General features: G+C 45.7%; 1 long non-coding RNA gene across 1 annotated transcript; it reads right to left on the bottom strand.

Annotated features, from left to right (window-relative positions):
- Positions 1 to 4: 4 nt before the first annotated feature.
- LOC144319984 (uncharacterized) lies at positions 5 to 21,099 on the bottom strand. The gene is made up of 3 exons (XR_013385600.1): positions 20,349 to 21,099; positions 1,818 to 1,954; positions 5 to 570 (listed from the first exon to the last, which is right to left on the bottom strand). It is a non-coding gene; the product is annotated as an uncharacterized LOC144319984 (long non-coding RNA).
- Between the last annotated feature and the right edge of the window lie 251 nt (positions 21,100 to 21,350).

Here is a 21,350-nt window from a genome sequence, read left to right as displayed (position 1 = left end):
TCCCCACGTCTTCCTCAGGCCTCCCCAGCACAGGCTGGCTCCTGTTAGTGCAGGCAAAGGAGGCCTACTGCACATGCATGCCCCCTGGGCGGTGCCTGGACTCGGGCACCCACTGCGGGATGCTCAGTCGCTACAGGAGGCTGTGCAGGAGGCAGCGTGCCCGTCTCTGGGCCCACCTCTGCCTCCTTCCAGGCTCTAGCTGTGGCCTGTTATCTTCGGAAACATCTGCCTGAAAAAGAGCCCAACACCCGGCTTCCCCAAAAATACTTAAGGAGAAAGAATTGGAGCCCAAAGGACGCGAAACGAAATGTGGACCAGACTTTTACCATGTCCTGTAAAACTCACTCAACCCTCTTCCACTGTGGGCGGGACCGTGGGCTGCTGCAGGCACCCTGGAAACAGTGTGGAGGCTCCTCAGGAAGTTGCAAATAGAGCCGCCCTGCGACCAGCAGGTGTACGGCCTGGAGCTCACTCCGAAGATACAGATGCAGTGAGACGTGGGACAACTGCACCCCAATGTCCACAGCAGCGGGGTCCACATTGCCACACTGTGGGAGGAGCCTCGGTGCCCTGTGGCAGATGAGGGATAAAGAGGATGGGAGATAGATGATGGTCATAGAGAAAGGAATGGTACTCAGTTATCAAAGAGAAGGAAATCTTGCCATTTGCAATGTCATGCATAGAACTAGAGGGATCATCCTAAGTGAAATAGGTCATTCGGAAAACAGAATGACCCTGTGGTGTCATTCATAGGTGGAATTAAAGAAGCAAACCAGAACATCTGTGAAGGGAAGGAAAAACAAATAAGATGAACACAGATGCAGGAAATACAGACTCTTAATTATAGGAAACAAACTGAGTGTTGCTGCAGGGGAGGGGATGGGGGAGGGGATAACAGGGGACCAGCATGAAGGAGGGCATGTGATGTCACGAGCACTGTGGTTATCTCCAACTGGTGAATCCCTGAATTCTTCCTCTGAAAGTATAATACACTATACGTTAATTAATTTGGTTTAAATTAATTTTAAAAAAACAGTTGTATCAGAGCACGTTTCCTTCTAGACTCTCTGTTCTGCTCCTTCAGCTTATGCTGGGACCAACCCTCCTGGGTCTAGTTTGTTTAAGTAGGCGTCAGGCCTCATCCATGGACCAGCCCAGGGTTAGAACTCACGACCCCGTGATCAGGACCGGAGGTGAGGTCAGGAGCCGGATGCTTAACTTACAGAGCCAGGTGGGATCCCGAGGACAACACTGCTTTATCCTGTGTCTCTGTGACATCGTTTGAAATAGGAAAGTGCTGCGTCCCGCTCTGTCCTGCTTCTCCAATACTGATTTGCTGTCCGGGGTCATTTGTGGGGGCGGATGGATGTCACAGGTTATTTTTTTTTTCCTATTTATAGGATCTGCCACCATGATTTTACAGGAATGACATTGAAATTGAGGGTGCCTTCAGGAACTACCGACATTTTCACAAGATGAGGCTCCCAACCCACGAGCCCAGGACGGCCTCCCAGAGCCTGGTGTGGCTCAGTGTACAAGTCTTGTGCTCCTTTGGTTCAGTCTCATTATTTATTCTCTGTGATGCTCCTGAGAAGGGAGTCATGTCCGTCATTTCCTTCCTGAGGGCTCATTGTCAGGACACAGCAAGCCCAACAGTAGAATAAAAATTGAGCCCAGGCCAAGGGCATGAAGGCCCTATTAGAACAGATCTCAATGCCCTTGAAGGCCCCATATCAAAATGTAAACAGAACTTTAGTAATTGATCCACCCTTCGGGAGTTCCCCGAGACCAGCTCTTAAAACTAAGCTAAAACCCACCTGGGGGTCCAAGTCCCTGCTCCACTGTGTCGGGTATACTTGGACACAAGCTCGAGCTTATAAATAAACCCTCGTGTGTTTGCATCAGTGTCGGCTTCTCGATGGTTTCTCGGATTTGCAATCTTGGGCTCAACAGTCTGAGAAAAAAAAAAATAAAAGAAGCTCGGACACAAGTCGAGTGAATGCAGGGTTCTGAGAGAAGAGGCGGAGACCCGGGGGCTTGGGGGCTCTTCTGTGGAGGCCCCAGCAGACTGGGGGGCGGGATGCTCAGCCCCAGAGCCAGAGGACCCAGCGTCCCCACCCGCATCCCGCCCATCAGGGCCGGGTCTCAGGGAGCAGCACAGCGCTGTCCGCTGGAGCCCAGAGACGCTGATGCCCACCACGCCTCTGCCCCCGCAGGTGCAACTCCCAGGGAGATGTGCACCTGACAATCAACACCACGGCCCATCTGCACACCCACATAGACCATTCGCTGCCACCAAGTTGTCGGACCACAGAGGCTGCTGAGCTTCAGCTCTGCCTGGAAAGTAGGGTCTAGATTCCGTTGTACTTTGTGCTCTATTTTCAATCATTTTCTTTGACTTTTTTATTAATTGCCTTATTTTAATTTTTATGTATGTACCTTAGATATTTCTAATTTTTACTTTCATGGTACTTCATTGTGATTTTTTTAAATTTTTTTCAATTTATTTATGATAGTCACAAACAGAGAGAAAAAGACAGAGAGAGAGAGAGAGAGGCAGAGACACAGGCAGAGGGAGAATCAGGCTCCATGCACTGGGAGCCCGACGTGGGATTCAATCCAGAGTCTACAGGATCATGCCCTGGGCCAAAGGCAGGCGCTAAACCGTTGCGCCACCCACGGACCACCTTATTTGTTTCTATTTTGGGATTTAGAATCTTTTAACAAGCAGGCCAAAATAATCTATTGGTTTTCTTGTGCGGGGGGGAGGGCTGTTGTTATTGTTTTTCTTTGTTTTTCTTTTTCTTCCTTCTTTCTTTTCTGGAAGAAATAATGAGATGGAGAAATTCACCTCCATAAAATAACATGAGGTTCTACTCACAGCCAGGAAGTTCATCAATACACATATATGATGTCTAACTACAGTTTAAAACAATGATTATAAAGATAGCAGCTGGGCTGGAAAAAGAGCACAGAAGAAAACTAGAGAATCCCTTCCTGTAGAAATAAAACAACTAAAATCTAGTCAGGCCAATGTTAAAAATGCTATAACTGAGATGCAGTTCCAAGTGGAAGCCTTAAAAACAGGAAAGGTTCTGGACCACAGACACAGAAGTAGGGAAGTCAGTCACTTATTAAAACAGTAACATTCATACCGTAGGAGACTCAGAAGATGAAGAGAGAGAAAAGGTGGGCCTTGCTCAGACATTAGAAACGACAAATAACCACCATTTGCTTCAACGTGGATGTAACTGGAAGGTATCATGCTGAGTGAAGTAAGTCAATCAGAGAAGGACAAACATTGTATGTTCTCATTCATTTGGGGAATATAGATAATAGTGAAAGGGAATATAAGGGAACGGAGAAGAAATGTGTGGGAAATATCAGAAAGGGAGACAGAACATAAAGACTCCTAACTTAGGGAAATGAACTAAGGGTGATGGAAGGGGAGGAGGGCGGGCGGTGGGGGTAAGTGTGTGATGGGCACTGAGGGGGACACTTGACGGGATGAGCACTGGGTGTTTTTCTGTAGGTTGGCAAATTGAACACCAATTCAAGAATAAAATTATTATAAAAAACAGAAAGAGAAAGAAAGAAAGAAAGAAAGAAAGAAAGAAAGAAAGAAAGAAAGAAAGAAAGAAAGGAGTGACACCTGTGTGGCTCAGTTAGTTAAGCTTCTGCATTAAACTCAGATCATGATCCAGGTCCCAAGGCAGGCTCAGAAGGGAACACGCTTTTCTCTCTCCCTATGTCCCTCTCACTCATGCTTTTTCTCTCCTCTCTCTCTCAAATAAATAAAAAACATCTTTGCAGAAGAAACAAACCCACAAGGAAGAGAAATCTCCCATGTAGAAGAATTTTAAACAATTTGTGCAGACATTGCACCGTCAAGTTCATGAGCATAGCTTCCCACTCTTAAGTGTGGAATACACATAGTAACTTCCTTCTACAAAATATAATATGAAAAAGTTAAAATAATATTGATAATATATTATATTGATATTGATATATTGATCAATATATATGATCAATATTGATAATATTGATAATATAATAATAATAATAAAAATAATAATTAATAATAATAAAGAATCAGTTTACTGTGGAGAAAGCTGACAAACACTACCACAGCAAGGTGACCAGATTGATACCAAGACTGCTAAATCATGTTGATAGTATCTATCCTTTATATGATATAATGAAAATGGCAGTATATCTCTGTATATAATCCACAAAACAGTTCAATTATGAGATAAATGACAGACATGTCCCAAATGAGGGAAAGTTTACAAAATACTCTACTTCTCAAAGTGTTCCAGTGCAACAACAACAAGGAAAGGCTGAAAGACTGTCACAATCCAGAGGAGCCTAAGAAAACAGGAGGACAAATGGAATGTGATATGAGGGATGGTAACTTAGCAAAAACTAAGGAAATCTGAATAAAGTATGGTCTTTGGTTAATGCGACTATTTTAAATTTGATTCCTTAGGTAATATTTGTACTGTAGTAATATAAGATATCAATAATTGGAGAAATTGAGAGCAAGTGCATGTGAATGCACTGTAATATCTTCTCAATTTCTCTATAAATCTTTGTTTTTTTCCTAATTAATAAGATTTATTATGAAAATCGACTTAAATGAATCAGGCTCCAAGTGTGAAGACATTTTAAGAATCGTTGAATTAACTTTTGCCTTATTCTTAAAGAGTTCCTTTGATGGAAACAAAGTAAGAATTTCATATCAGAAGGAAAGAAAGACAATTATGAACACGTATAATGCCTCCTCAACCTGAAAAGCAGGAACAGATAATAAATAGCAAATATCAGATAAAAATACTTCTAGTATAATAGACACCATATTGCAAGTGCATTTAAAATTATCAATGCATAACATTTATTTCCTTGACATTTGTCTTCAAAAGAGTTCACAGTGTTTCAGTGTCAGTTGAAACGGGAAGAATCTCAGGGAAGAATCCTTCACAAAATAATCGGACCATTGGTAATAATGACTCTCAGTTCTTTCCAAATCCATAAAGATGCATTTCCTGAGGAGTGACTGAGCTGTGAAGAAAGAGATGAGAAACCCTCATCCTTCTGAATTACTTGTGTCAGAATATTTTAACCATAGTACTACGGATAGTAAATTATCCTTATTAACAGGAAATATGTCTCAGATTGGAATCTGAGCAATTAGATGGCCAGAGTAAAAACGCTTTGACTCGCTCCTCATCTTTTAAAGATAAAGGAGAGCTTTTCTATATACAAACTCAGTTGTCTAGATAGCCTTAGGGAATAAGAGTCTGCAGCATGGAATCCCGCTGCACAGCTGGGACGCCCACGAGCCAGGTCTTCCTGATCCCAAATCCCTGGGCCTGTCCCCCAACACACGCTGCCAAGCTGAGGTCATTTGCTCTCTTAGGAGCTCCAGGGAAGGGGGAAAGAGCTAGATAGGATGGGACGGAATGCAAAGAGGCCGAGAAAATGAAGGCCTTTCTACTTTAAGTTCAGTGTTCGAACAAGTCCAGCCATCCCAGGCCCCTGTGAAGAAGAGCTGAAATTTACATTATTTCAGTTACAGGAAAAAAACAAAGTTTACAGCTTAATGTCTTTGAAAGCCCCACAACAGAATGAAACCGAGCCCATGCCAAGGGTTGGAAGTGCCTATTAGAATGAGAGCAGAAAAAAAAAAAAAAAAAAAAAAAAAAGAATGAGAGCAGAGCTTAATATCCTTGAAGGCCCCATATCAAAATGTAAACAGAACTTGAGGAATTGCTCCAGCCCTTTTGGAGGACCCCAAGACAAGCCCTTAAAACTAAGTTAAAACCCACCTCGGGGTCCAAGTCCCTGCTCCGCTGTGTTGGGTGTACTTGGTCGCAAGCTCGAGTTTGGAAATCAACCCTTGTGTGTTTGCATTGGTGTCAGCTCCTTAGTGGTTTCTCGGATTCGCAATCTTGGGCACAACACCCCCATGTTCCCTCCCACCTTGACTGAACCCATATCCCCTCCCACCCAGGGTGAAACTCAGTCACCTCCCTGCCTACAACAGCTGGGCGCAGGCCGTCACACAGGTCCCACGGGCACGGTGGGCACTCCCGCCTTCCCTGGCCTCCCAGAGGAAGGAAGGAGGTTTCGGCCGGACACACTCCCATGGTGGCCCCAGGGCTCCCTGCCCAGCACGGCACCTCGTGACAGGTCGGGTCTCTGTTCCTGACGCCTGCTCCTCCTCCCCGGTTTTCCCACAGGAAATGAAGCAGGATGCCCTGGTCTCCTCCAGGGACATCACGCAGGTAGACCTGGACGTCATCAGGAAGTTCAGCAGCCACATCATGTTTTAGGACTGCTAGGCGGACGGGTGAGGCTGCTGGGCCAGGGGGCTTCCGGGCCTCAGAGGCTTTTGGGTAAGGTAAATGGGGCCTCTGAGGCCAGGGGGAGCAATAGCAGCCAACAACACACAGCTCCATGGTAGGGTGATGGGGATGACCACACCTCCGGGGCCTCAGGGATGAGGAGGCCACAAGGATGTGGTCTCCAGGGGTTCCCATGGGAGCTGAACACCAAAGGGGAGAGGGACGGCCCCCTGAGAAGCAGGGGATGGGGTGGGAGACATGGGGCATAGGAACCGGACCTGGGGTCTGAGCGGCATGTCCGCGGCTGGAGCAGGACACACATCGATCCCATGAGGGTCGGACGGTTCAGAGTGACACCCACTCTCAGTGTTTTATATATTTCTAAATTCTGTGCATTTAATTTGAGACAATTTGCAATTTGAAAACATACATATTATGATGACCCCCAGATAATGCCCCTGGTACAGCCAGGGCCCTGCACTCACCACATGGGGCCACAGCGGCAGGTGTTACAACAAACCCCAGAATGGGGTCGCCTTTATTTGTAGACGTCTCTGTGTGCATCTTAGAGAAATGGGATGCCCTTTGTCTGCCGGCCCCCACGCCATCCCCCCATTCCCCAGACCCACACCATCCCCTAACACCATCATCCCCCATGGCATCGCCCCTACCCCATCCCCCTCAAACACACACAGCCTCACACAACACTCAACCACAGTATACCCCAACACCATCCCCCCTACACCATTCCCCACATTCCACCACCATCATACCCATGCCCCCACACCATCCACCACCACACCATCGGCCCCGAGCAAGGACCCAATCTAGCTGCCCCCTGTGGGACATGATCAGCCTCCCTGGGGTTCTCTGGATACCCTGCTCCCATCAGAATCCCGGGTGTCCCATAGAGTACCCAGGGGTTGCAGGGAGGAGGGATGGCAGGGAGCCCCTGACAGTGTGTGAGCAGATGAGTGAATCAGAGGAACCACTGTGCCCTGCCTCCGCCCACTGTCATTCCTAGAGGGCAGGACACCCTGCACAGGACACCAGGCCCTAAACCAGAGGTACCTGGGCTGATTGGGCCCAGGCTCTGTGGGGGCTGGGTTGACTTGAGCCCCCACCAGTCTCAACACAAAGACTAACGGAATCAGGCCCCCATGGCCCTGGCCAGCCCTGGATTCTGGCCCCAGGCTGAGCAATCCCTCTCACAGCTGGATGTGGCCTCCTGGGCCCTGGGCGTGCCCCACAGATCCGGGTCGCTGATCTAGGGAAGCCCTGGGGATCCTGGGACACCCAGTGTGGAGAGAGGAGGGGCAAGCTGGTGGGCCCCACCCACACCCACACCAGGAGGCAGGCTCCTCCAGGTGCTAGGGCCCAAAGAGGCTCCAAGGCCGGGATCCAGCTGCCCTTCAGGGACCCAGCACAGGAGCCCATGAGTTGCAGGTTCAGGTCAGCTCTGATATCCTCAGTACCATCACTCAGGCTGAAACCTCAGGACACACGCCCCCACCCAGAGTCCACACATGCTCCCAGGTGGGGGACTCCAGCACCTGACCCCCCACCCTGTGTGATTCTTGCCCTCCCCTTAAAGGACAGAAAGGTCTCCCTCCCCAGGGGAAGACACAAAACCACGGCTCTGAGCCCGTTTGCTGTAGAAAGTCAATAAAGTGTTGTGGTGCCAAAATGCATTGCCAGCCCGTTTCTGTGTCTCCCAGAACTCTGTGCACGGAGCGTGTAGAGACCCCCAGAGAGAGGAGGGGGCACCACCTTGGCCCCAACAAGCCCCTGCAGGGGCGCCACCAGGCACACACAGCTGAAGTCCTCACGTGCCTTCCAGGAGTGGCCAGACCCACTGCCAGACATGTGAATGTGGCCGAGCTGGAACTTCAAGCTCAGCTGACCCTCCAGCTGAAAGTCACTGCACGAGCAAGCCCCGGCACTGCCAGGAGAGCCCACCTAACTGCCCAGAGACAGGACCAGAAATGATTTTGTGCCAACCATTTCGGGGTTTTTTGGTGACCCAGCCAGAGGATCCGATTGCTGCACGGGATAGCTGCATGTGATAGAGACACACACACCTCAAAAGCAACAAAAGTCAGAATCCCCCCAATGTTGTCAGACAGCAGCCAGATGGTTACATACACAACGCTGTGGTCCCCAATAGGATACATGGAAAACGCTATAAACCACGACTGTAGAGGTGCTGGAGCTGTACCGGCTGTGTTCCAACAAGGAGGGCAGAGGGGCAGGAAGCATCATCCTGAGGGGGGGCCACTCCTAGGAAAGGAAACCAGGTCCCTGTGAAGGCTACGGAGGATGAAATCCGTCCTCCTCTCTTTCTGCTTCTGGTTTTCATCCTAAATACATTTTCCTCAATTATATTAGCAAGAATTTACTTTATGTTTTTAAATTTCTTTTTATTGCCATCCAATTTGTATGAATTCTTTCTTCAGCAAGGGTGTCATTCAGGAGAGATAAAGATTTTCCCAGACAGGCAACATATAAAGGAGTTCATGACCACTTAACCAGTCCAGTAAGGAATTTTAAGAGGGACTCTTCTAGTGGGGGGAAAAAGAGACCAAAAGCATAAATACGAGAAAGGACCAGAGAACGTCACCAGAAATACCAACTCTTCCAGTAACACAGAGGCACAAAGTTCATATCTTTGAATAGTCACTCTGAATGATGATGGACTAAATGCTCCAATAAAAAGATATAGGGTGGGATCCCTGGGTGGCGCAGCGGTTTGGCACCTGCCATTGGCCCAGGGCGTGATCCTGGAGACCCTGGATCGAGTCCCACGTTGGGCTCCCGGTGCATGGAGCTTGCTTCTCCTTCTGCCTGTGTCTCTGCTTCTCTGTCTCCCTCTGTGTGACTATCATGAATAAATAAATAAATAAATCTTAAAAAAAAAGATATAGGGTATGGAGTAGTTAAAAAACAGGATCCGGGATGCCTGGGTGGCTCAGGGGTTGAGCCTCTGCCTTTAACTCACGGTGTGATCCTGGAGTCTGGGATCGAGTCCCATATTGGGCTCCTGGTAGGGAGCCTGCTTCTCTCTCTGCATAATTTTCTGACTCTCTCTCTCTCTCTGTCTCTCTGATAAATAAAATTATTATTAAAAAAACAACATCCATCTGTACGCTGCCAACAAGATGCTCACCTTAGACCTATAGACACCAACAGATTGAAAGTCAGGGGATGGAAAATCGTCTATCACGCTAATGGATATCAAAAGAAAGGTGGAGGACCCACACTTATATCAGACAAACGAGATTTGAAACCAAACCCTGGAGGACACGTGTTGGCTCAGTGTTTGAGCATCTGCCTTCGGCTCAGGGTGTAATCCTGGGATCCCAGGATCGAGTCATCATCGGCCTCCCTTAGGGGAGACTGCCTCTCACTCTGCTATGTTTCTTCCTCTGCTCCTCTGTGTATCTCTCACGAATAAATAAATAAAACATTTAAATTTCAAAAAAGAAAGAACAAATAGTGTAAGAAGAGATGAAGAAGGGCATTTTTTCATAATTAAAAAGACTCTCTATCAAGATCAAACAACTAAATATTTATGCTGCCAACATGGGAGTACCTAAATATAGAAACCAATTAACAACAAACGTACAGGAAATCACTGATAATAATACAATGAAAGGGGATTTTTACACCCACTTATGTCAATGGACCAATCGTCTACGCAGAAAAACAACAGGGGAACAATAGCCTTGACAAACTGGAGCACAGGGACTCAACAGATATAGTCTGAACATTTCATCCTAAAGCAGAATACACACTCCTTTCAAGTGCACATGGGGCATTCTCCAGAACACATCATATCATGGCCCACAAATCAGCCCTCAACAGGTATAACAGGTACAAGAAGGTTGATATCACACCATGTACATTTTCAGAACACGACGCTATGAAACTTGAAGTCGACAGTTAGAAAAAAAATTGGACAGACCAATAATACGTGGAGATTATGAACATCCTACTAGAGAATGAATGGAGCAACCAGGAAATTAACGAGGAAATTTAAAACAAATGAAAATGAGGGGGATCCCTGGGTGGTGCAGTGGTTTGGCACCTGCCTTTGGCCCAGGGCGCGATCCTGGAGACCCGGGATCAAGTCCCACGTCGGGCTCCCGGTGCATGGAGCCTGCTTCTCCCTCTGCCTGTGTCTCTGCCTCTCTCTCTTTCTCTCTCTGTGACTATCATAAATAAATAAAAATTAAAAAAAAACAAATGAAAATGAAAACATGTTTCTCCAAACCTCTGGGATGTAGCAAAGGCAGTCCTAAGAGGGAAATACATAGCAATACAGGCCTACCTCAAGAAACAAGAAGTCTCCAATACACAACCTAACCCTACACCTAAAGGAGATGGAAAAGGAATAGCAAACAAAGCCTAAAGACTACAGAAGAAGGGAAAAAATAAAGATGAGAGCAGAAATAAACAATACAGAAACCACAAAACTGTAGAATGGAATAACAAAACTAAGAGCTGGTTCTTCAAAATAATTAATAAAATGGATCAAGCCCTAGCCAGCCTTATCAATGAGAAAAGAGAAATGACCTAAATAAATAAAATCACAAATGAGAGACGAGAGATCACAATCAACACCAGAAAAATTAGACAATTATAAGGGAATACAAAGAAATTATACGCTAACAAACTGGGAGACCTGTAAGAAATGGACAAATCCCCAGAAATGTGCAAACGAGCAAAACTGAAATAGGAAGAAATAGAAAATGTGAATAGACCCATAACTAGCAAAGGAATTGAATCAGCAAGGCACCTGTGTGCCTCAGGGGTTGAGCATCTGCTTTGGCTCAGGTCATGATCCCGGGGAGCTGGGAGATCAAGTCGCACATCAGGCTCCCCGCATGGAGCCTCATTTTCCCTCTGCCTATCCCTCTGCCTCTCTGTGTCTCTCATGAATCTATAAATAAAATCTTTAAAAAAGAAAAAGATAAAAAGATGAGAAAGGACCCAAATAAAATCACAAATGAGAAAAGAGAAATAACAACCAACACTACAGAAATGCAAACGATTATAAGAGAACATTATGAAAAATTATATGCCAAAAAAAAGAAAAATTATATGCCAGCAACCTAGAACCTGGAAGAAATAGATCAATTCCTGGAAATATATAACATAGCAAAAATGATAAAGGAAGAAATAAGAAACTTGAGCAGACAGAATACCAGCAAATAAATTGAATCAGCAATCAAGAATCTCCCAACAGGGGGATCCCTGGGTGGCGCAGCAGTTTGGCACCTGCCTTGGCCCAGGGCGTGATCCTGGAGACCCAGGATCGAATCCCACGCCGGGCTCCCGGTACATGGAGCCTGCTTCTCCCTCTGCCTGTGTCTCTGCCTCTCTCTCTCTCTCTCTCTCTCTGTGTGTGTGTGACTATCATAAAAAAAAAAAGAATCTCCCAACAGGAGACGCTTAGATCAATAGTACAGAATGGAAATCTGAAACAAGATACAAACCTGTAACTCTATGATCCATTAATCGACAACAAGGCAGGAAGGAATATCCAAAGGAACAAAGACAGTCTCTTCAACAAACCCTAACCCTGACCCCAGGATAAGAACAAATGGTGTTGGGAAAACCAGGCAACCACATGCAGAAGAATCAAACTGGACCACTTTCTTACATCATGTATGTAAAAAATAAATTCAAAATGGATGAAAGACCTAAATGTGAGACCTGAAACCATACAAAGAAGAAAAGATAGGCAGCAACGTCGTTGACATTGGCCATTGGATGTTCTTTCTAGATATGCCTCTGAGGTGAGGGAAACAAAAGCAAAAATACTATTGGGACTTCATCAAATTGAAAAGCTTCCGCACAATGAAGAAAACAACCAAAGCTAAAAGGCAACATACAGGAGGAGGGGCAAGATGGCGGAATTGTAGGGTCCCCAAATCACCTGTCCCCACGAAATTACCTAGATAACCTTCAAATCATCCTGAAAATCTACGAATTCAGCCTGAGATTTAAACAGAGACCAGTTTGAATGCTACAGTGGAAAAGTTCGTGATTCTATAAAGGTAGGAAGACGGGAAAAAGAAATAAAGAAACAAAAGGCATCCAAGGGTGAGGGGCCCTGTGAGGAGCCTGGCTATGGCCGGGGTGAGTGCTCACAGGGCAGAAGAGCTCTGTCCTGGGAGAAGGAGGAGCTTCACCAATCTTCCAGGGCAGAATGGCCCCTTCAAGGAGTCAGAGCAGGACCCCAGGAAAGCGGGGATGCCCTAGGGCACCCTGGGACACTAATAGAAACATGCACTCCCAGGAGAGTGCAGCGAGCTCCCTAAGGGCTGCAGGGCACATGCATTGACCGGGGAGCAGCTCTGAGGGTCTCAGGTGGAGCAGCTCTGCACAGAGGTGTTTGCACGGCCCAGGAGCAGCTTGGCAGCGGCGCCTCCTGCAACGGAAGAGGCTCCATTCAGAGGGGGATTTGGAGCTCTGGGAGCAACTTGGAGGAGCTCGGGCGGTGGCTCCACAGTGAGGTGGCTGTACAGCTGGGAGCGAGAATCCAACAGTGCAGGCCCCGGAGCACAGGGTGCCGGGACACAGCCCAGGATTCGGTCTCCCCCGGGACAGACAGAGGCCCAGAGGGCCTAGGACACCAAGGACGCTCCTGTCCAGAGCTGAGCAGATCAGCGGCCCAGCCCCAGAGCCTCCAGGACCTGCAGATGGACTGCTCCCGTGTTACTGCGGGGGCTGAATACAGGATTCCAGAGCTGGTCGCTGACACTGGGGTTGTTCCTCCTGGAGCCTCACGGGGTAAACTACCCCCACTGAGCCCTGCACCAGGCAGGGGACAGAGCAGCTCCCCCACGTGCTAACACCTGAAAATCAGCACAACAGCCCCCTACCCCAGAAGACCGGCTAGACGGACAAGTTCCACGGGAAGTCAAGGAACTTAAAGTATACAGAATCAGAAGATACCCCCCATGTTTTTTTATTTATGATTGCTTCACCTTCCACTTCCTCCCTTTCTTTCTTTTTCTGTCTCTTTTTATTCTCTTTTTTCCTTCTTTCTTCCTTTATTCTTTTTCGTTTTTCTCTTTTCTTTCCTTCCTTCTCTGCTCTCTTTTTCTCCTTTTCCCAATACAATTTGTCTTGGCCACTCTGCACTCAGCAAAATGACTCGAAGGAAAACCTCACCTCAAAAGAAAGAATCAGAAACAGTCGTCTCTCCCACAGTTACAAAATCTGGATTACAATTCAATGTCAGAAAGCAAATTCAGAAACACTATTATACAGCTACTGGTGGCTCTAGAAAAAAGCATAAAGGACTCAAGAGACTTCATGACTGCAGAATTTAGATCTAATCAGGCCGAAATTAAAAATCAATTGAATGAGATGCAATCCAAACTAGAAGTCCTAACGACGAGGGATAAAGAGTTGGAAGAACGAGTGAGTGACATAGAAGACAAGTTGATGGCAAAGAGAGAAACTGAGGAAAAAAGAGACAGACAATTAAAAGACAAGGAAGACAGATTAAGGGAAATAAACGACAGCCTGAGGAAGAAAACCCTACGTGGAATTGGGGTTACCGATGGTGCCAAAATAGACAGAGGGCCAGAATATGTATTTGAACAAATCCTAGCTGAAAACATTCCTAATCTGGGAAGGCAAACAGGCATTCAGATCCAGGAAATAGAGAGATCCCCCCTAAAATCAATAAAAACTGTCCAACACCTTGACATTTAATCGTGAAGCTTGAAATTCCAAAGATAAAGAGAAGATCCTTAAAGCAGCAAGAGACAAGAAAATCCTGACCTTTATGGGGAGGAGTATTAGGGTAACAGCAGACCTCTCCACAGTGACCTGGCAGCCCAGAAAGGGCTGGCAGGATATATTCAGGGTCCTCCATGAGAAGAACATGCAACCAAGAATACTTTATCCAGCAAGGCTCTCATTCAAAATGGAAGGAGAGATAAAGAGCTTCCAAGACAGGCAGGAACTGAAAGAATATGTGACCTCCAAACCAGCTCTGCAAGAAATTTTATGGGGGACTCTTAAAATTCCCCTTTAAGAAGAAGTTCAGTGGAACAATCCACAAAACAAGAGCTGAAAAGATATCATGATGACACTAAACTCATATCTGTCGATAGTAACTCTGAACGTGAACAGGCTTAATGACCCCATCAAAAGGCGTAGGGTTTCAGACTGGATAAAAAAGCAGGACCCATCTATTTGCTGTCTACAAGAGACTCATATTAGACAGAAGGACACCTACAACCTGAAAGTGAAATGTTGGAGAAAAATTTACCATTCAAAGGGTCCTCAAAAGAGAGCAGGGGTAGCCATTCTTATAACTGATAATCTAAAATTTACCCCGAAGACTGTAGTGAAAGATGAAGAGGGACACTAAATCGTACTTAAACGATCTATCCAATAAGAGGACTTAACAATCCTCAATATAAATGCCCCGAATGTGGGAGCTGCCAAATATTTAAACCAATTAATAACCAAAGTGAAGAAATACTTAGATAATAATACACTTACACTTGGTTACTTCAATCTAGCTCTTTCTTTTTAAAAGATTTTATTTATTCATGATAGACACAGAGAGAGAGAGAGGCAGACACAGGCAGAGGGAGAAGCAGGCTCCACGCAAGGAGCCCGATGTGGGACTTGATCCCGGGACTCCAGGATCACACCCTGGGTTGAAGGCAGGCGCTAAACCGCTGAGCCACCCAGGGATCCCCTCAATCTAGCTCTTTCTACCCTCGATAGGTCTTCTAAGCAAAACATCTCCAAAGAAACGATACCTTTAAATCATACACTGGACCAGATGGATTTCACAGAAATCTACAGAACTTTATATCCAAACTCAACTGAATACACATTCTTCTCAAGTGCACATGGAACTTTCTCCAGAATCGACCACATACTGGGTCACAAATCAGGTCTGAACCGATACCAAATGATTGGGATTGTCCCCTGCATATTCTCAGACCATAATGCCTTGAAATTAGAACTAAGGTATCCCTGGGTGGCGCAGCAGTTTGCCGCCTGTCTTTGGCCCAGGGCGCGATCCTGGAGACCCGGGATCGAATCCCACGTCGGGCTCCCAGTGCATGGAGTCTGCTTTCCCTCTGTCTATGTCTCTGCCCTCCCCCCCATCTCTCTCTCTCTCAGTGTGGCTATCATAAATAAATTAAAAAAAGAAAAAAAAAGAAAAAACACACCTTCCCTACAATCAAGCAATTGCACTGTTGGCGATTTACCCAAAGATTCAGATGCAATGAAATGCCGGGTAACCTGCACCCCGATGTTTATAGCAGGAATGTCAACAATGGCCAAACTGTGGAAGGAGCCTGGTGTCCATTAAACATGAATGGATAAAGAAGATGTGGTTTATGTATACAATAGAATATTAATCAGCCATTAGAAATGACAAATACCCACCATTTGCTTCAACATGGATAGAACTGGAGGGTATTATGCTGAGTGCAGTAAGTCAATCGGAGAAGGACAGTGTATGTTCTCATTCATTTGGGGAATATAAATAATAGTGAAAGGGAATATAAGGGAATGGAGAAGAAACCTGTGGGAAATATCAGAAAGGGAGACAGAACATAAAGACTCCTAACTCTGGGAAATGAACTAGGGGTGCTGGAAGGGGAGGAGGGCGGGAAGAGAGGGTGAATGGGTGACGGCCACTGAGTGGGACACTTGACGGGATGAGCACTGGGTGTTATTCTGTATGTTGGTCAATTGAACACCAATAAAAAATAAATTTATTTTTAAAAAAAGTTCCAACAAATAAATATTTATGCTGCCAACATGGGAGTACCTAAATATACAAACCAATTAACAACAAACATACAGGAACTCACTGATAATAATACAATGACAGGGGATGTTAACACCCACTTACATCAATGGACCGATCATCTATGCATTAAATCAACAGGGGAACAATAGCCTTGACACACTGGACCACAGGGACTCAACAGATATAGTCTGAACATTTCAACCTAAAGCAGAATACACATTCCTTTCAAGTGCACATGGGACATTCTCCAGAACAGGTCATATCATGGGCCACAAATCAGCCCTCAACAGGTACAACAGGTACAAGAAGGTTGATATCACACCCTGTACATTTTCGACCACGACGTTATGAAACTCGAAGTCGACAGTAAGAAAAAATTTGGACAGACCAAAAATACGTGGAGATTATGAACATCCTACTAGAGAATGAATGGAGCAAACAGGAAATTAAAGAGGAAATTTAAAACAAATTAAAATGAAAACATGTTTCTCCAAACTTCTAGGATGTAGAAAAGGCAGTCCTAAGGGGGAAGTAGAATAGCAATACAGGCCTACCTCAAGAAACAAGAAGTCTCCAATACACTACCTAACACTACACCTAAAGAGTCTGGAAAATGAATAGCAAAAAAAGCCTAAAGACTACAGAATAAGGGGAAAAAAAGGTGAGAGCAGAAATAAACAATACAGAAACAACAAAGCAGTAGAATGGAATAATGAAACAAAGAGATGGTTCTTCAAAATAATTAAGAAAATGGATCAAGCCCTAGCCAGCCTTATCAATGAGAAAAGAGAAAAGACTTAATAAATAAATCACAAATGAGAGATGAGATCACAATCATCACCAGAAAAATTAGACAATTATAAGGGAATACTATGAATGATTATACGCTAACAAACTGGGGGACCTGTAAGAAATGGACAAATCCCTAGAAATGTGCTAATGAGCAAGACTGAAATGGGAAGAAATAGAAAATGTGAGCAGACCCATAATTTGCAAAGGAATTGAATCAGCAAGGTACCTTGGTGTATCAGGGGTTGAGCATCTGCTTTGGCTCAGATCATGATCCTGGGGTCCGGGGGAATCATGTCCACCATCAGGACCAGCTGGAGCCTCATTTTCCCTCTGCCTTTACCTCTGCCTTTCTGTGTCTCACATGAATACATAAATAAAATATTTAAAAAAGAAAAAATATAAAAAATGAGAAAGGACCCAAATAAAATCACAAATGAGAAAAGAGAAATAACAACCAACACTAGAGAAATACAAACGATTATAAGAGAACATTATGAAAAATTATATGCCAGCAACCTCGAACCTGGAAGAAATAGATCAATTCCTAGAAATATATAACATAGCAAAAATGAAAAAGAAGAAATAAAAAACTTGAACAGGCAGATAACCAGCAAATAAATTGAATCTGCAATCAAGAATCTCCCAACAGGAGATGCTTAGATCAATAAAACAGAATGGAAAGCCAAAACAAGATACAAACCTGTAACTCTATGATGCATTAATTGACAACAAGGCAGGAAGTAATATCCAATGGCACAAAGACAGTCTCTTCAACAAACCCTAACACTGACCCCAGGATAAGAACAAATGGTGTTGGGAAAACCAGGTAGCCAAATGCAGAAGAATCAAACTGGACCACTTTCTTACACCATATATATAAAAAATAAATTCAAAATGGATGAAAGACCTAAATGTGAGACCTGAAACCATATACAAAGAAGAAAAGATAGGCAGCAACATCTTTGATATTGGCCATTGGGTCTTCTTTCTAGATATGCCTCTGACGTGAGGGAAACAAAAGCAAAAATACTATTGGGACTTCATCAAATTCAAAAGCTTCTGCAAAGTGAAGGAAACAACCAAAGCTAAAAGGCAACATACAAAATGAAAGGAGATATTTGTAAACAACACATCCAATAAACAGTTAGTATGCAAAATACATAAAGCAAATATAAATCTCAACATTCTAAATACAAATTATCCAACTACAGATGGGCAGAAGAGGTGAATGGACTTTGTCTCTGACAAGACATCCAGATGGCCACCAGACACACGGAGAGACACTCAGTGTCACCCATCATCAGGGAAATGCAAACCACAATGAGATGTCACCTGACAGCCATCAGAATGGCTAAAATTAACAACACAAGAAACAACAGGTGTTGGTGAGGCTATGCAGAAGAGGGAGCCCTGTTACACTCCTGGTGTGCATGCGAACAGGTGCAGCCACTGTGGAAAAGTTTGGAGGGTCCTCGACAAGTTAAAAATCGGGGATCCCTGTGTGGCACAGTTGTTTGGCACCTGCCTTTGGCCTATGGCACAATCCTGGACACCCGGGTTCGAATCGCACATCGGACTCCTGGTGCATGGAGCCAGCTTCTCCCTCTGCCTGCGTCTCTGCCTCTCTCTCTGTGACTATCATAAATAAAAATAAAATAAAAAGAAGTTAAAAATAGAGCTAGCCTACGATTCCAAAATTGCACAGCTAGGTATTTTCCACGAGGATACAAAAGTAGTTTAGTAGATTGGAAGAGGAACACGCAGCCCAGTGTTTCTAGCAGTGTTATCAACAAAAGCCAATCAGTGGATACAGCCCAGATGTCCATCGATAGAAGAATGGGCAGAGACGATGTGCTAAATATACACACTGTGACATCACTGGGTCATCAGAAGGGATGAAATGAAGCCATTTAAAATGACGTGGAAAAGTGGAAAAGACTTATGCCAAATGAACTCAGTCAGAGAAAGACAGATACCAAATACCATACAATGGCATTCACATGTGAATTTTAAAAAAACAAACAAACTGGCAAAGGGGCAGAGGGGGGATGAGAGAAGCAAACCAAGATACACACTCTTAACCACAGAGAATAAGCTAATCAACACCAAAGGAAGGTGGGGGAATGGGGAATCAGGGGATGGGGATACTGGAGGGCACCTGTGACCAGTACCAGGAGTTGTATCCAAGGATTGAATCACTATGTGGTAAACCTGAAACAATATCATACTGTGTTTACAAACAGGAATTCAAGTAAAACTTTAAAATGATAATTGGTATGATTGATGAAACATGTGCACACAAGAGATAAAATCAGAAAGGCAACTGAAAATCCAAATAGAGTATTTAAAGGCACAAATCCCCTCCTTAGCTCAGCTCAGGAGAAGCCTGCCCTGTCTATTCTGACCCCAGCAGAAGCCTGGATTTTGATTCTCTGGGGAGGCCACTGACTTGGTGGAGTCAGGCTATCTTTGAACCCAAAACCTAAATAGAGTGCATAAAACTAAACTGCCCAAGACACTAGGAGTCCCAGTGCAGGCACATGCCAAGACCCAAACTCTAACCATACACAGACATAACCCTAACCCTACACTTAATCCTAACGTTAACCTAACCCTTAAACAAGAACTATCACTAATTAAAAGCCAAACACAAACCCCAAGACCGAAACACATTCACTGAATGTTCCTGCCAACCCTCACCCTAACTCCTAAACCTATCCTAAACCCTTAAGCCTGACCCCTACCTTAAATCTAACCCTAAGCCTACCCTCTAACCCTAACCTTAACTTAATGTACTCAAATCCTATTCCTAACCTTAACCAGTACGCTAACCCTAACACTCTAATACTAATCCTATCTCATATCCCAAACTGTACCCTAACCTGTACCCTAAAACTAACCCCTTTCCCACTCCCTAACCGTATCTCTTACCCCTTTCCAAATCCATACCCTGACCATGACCTGACCCTAAACCTAACCCCTAACCAAACACTAACCCTAACCCTAGCCCTAATCCCTATCCTAACCCTAACCCTCGCCCTAACCCTAAACCTAGCCCTTCTTTAACTCTAACCCCTAACCCTTAACCCTAACCCTAACTCACATCCTAACCCCTAACCTTAAATGCAAACCTAAGCCCAACCATAACTCTAACATAACCCTAACCCCAACTCCAAACCTCCTGCCCTAATCCCTAGAGCCTATACCCTAACCCTAACTCTAAATCCTGTCCCTAACCCTAACCCCCATCCTAACTCTTAACTACTGACCCTTACACTTATGCCTCACCTAACCTCTAATCCGTAACCATAAGCATAATCATAACTCCTAACATCTAACCTAAGCCTAACCATCAACTGCCTCCCCTCCCCTGACCCTACCATTTATTCTACCCATTCACTTACCCTATGGTTGTGAGTAGTCCCTTCTGATGTGGACGTGGCCCCCAATGGCGCCTCCAGAGTCCTCCACGGGGTCCTGAATAATCCAGGCTCATGTGAGTGCGGACGTGGCCCCACATGTTCCTGAGTCATAGTCAGCAGGTCCTGAGGACGCCTATTCTCCTATCACTGTGGACTATGCCTCACATCCTCTGGAACCCTCACAGCTGGTCCTCAGGAGGCCGGGGCTCCTGTCAGCCTGGGCATGGCCCCACGTCCCCCAGAAAACTCACCGCGAATCCTGAGGAGGCTGTAGGCTCCTGTCAGCATAGACGCATCCCCATACGTCCCGAAGCCAAAGTGCAGATGCTGAGGAGGATGGGGGTCCTGTCACCGTGAATGGGGCACCTAGCTTCCAGAAGCCTCAACTTATATCCTGAGGGGGCCGGGAGGTCCTGCCAGAGTGGAAGCGGTGCCACATCTTCCTGAAGTGTCCCCGTGGGTCCTGGGGCGGCTCAGGGGCTCCTGTCAGCGTAGATGCAGGCCCACAATTTCCTGAAGCCTCCCCGCGGGACCTGAGGTGGCCCAGGGCTCCTGGCAGCGTGGATGCGGGCCCATATCTTCCTGAACTTCAGCGCTGGTCCTGAGGAGACCAGGGCTCCTGTCAGTGTGAACGCGGCCCAATTTCCCCCTGAGACTTCCCGCGGGTCCTGAGGAGGCTGGGATTCATCAGCGTGGACTCGTCCCCATATCCTCCTCAGGCCTCCCCAGCACAGGCTGGCTCCTGTTAGTGAAGACAGAGGAAGACTACTGCGCATGCGCACCCCTGGGTGGGGCCTGGGTTCGGGTGCCCCCTGCAGGACACTCAGGTGCTGCAGGAGGCCATGCAGGAGGAGTTGGGTGCTCCAGAGGCCGCACCTGCCTCATCCAGGCTCCAGCTGTGGCCTGTTAGCATCGGAAACATCTCACTGAAACAGAGCCCAACACCCGGTTTCCCCAGAAATACCTAAGGACAAGGAATTGGAG

This window comes from Canis aureus, chromosome 9 (genome assembly GCF_053574225.1).
Source record: "Canis aureus isolate CA01 chromosome 9, VMU_Caureus_v.1.0, whole genome shotgun sequence".
Taxonomy (NCBI): Eukaryota; Metazoa; Chordata; class Mammalia; order Carnivora; family Canidae; genus Canis; species Canis aureus.
Note: the sequence above shows the minus strand (reverse complement) of the source record. Positions and strands in the feature narration are given on the sequence as shown.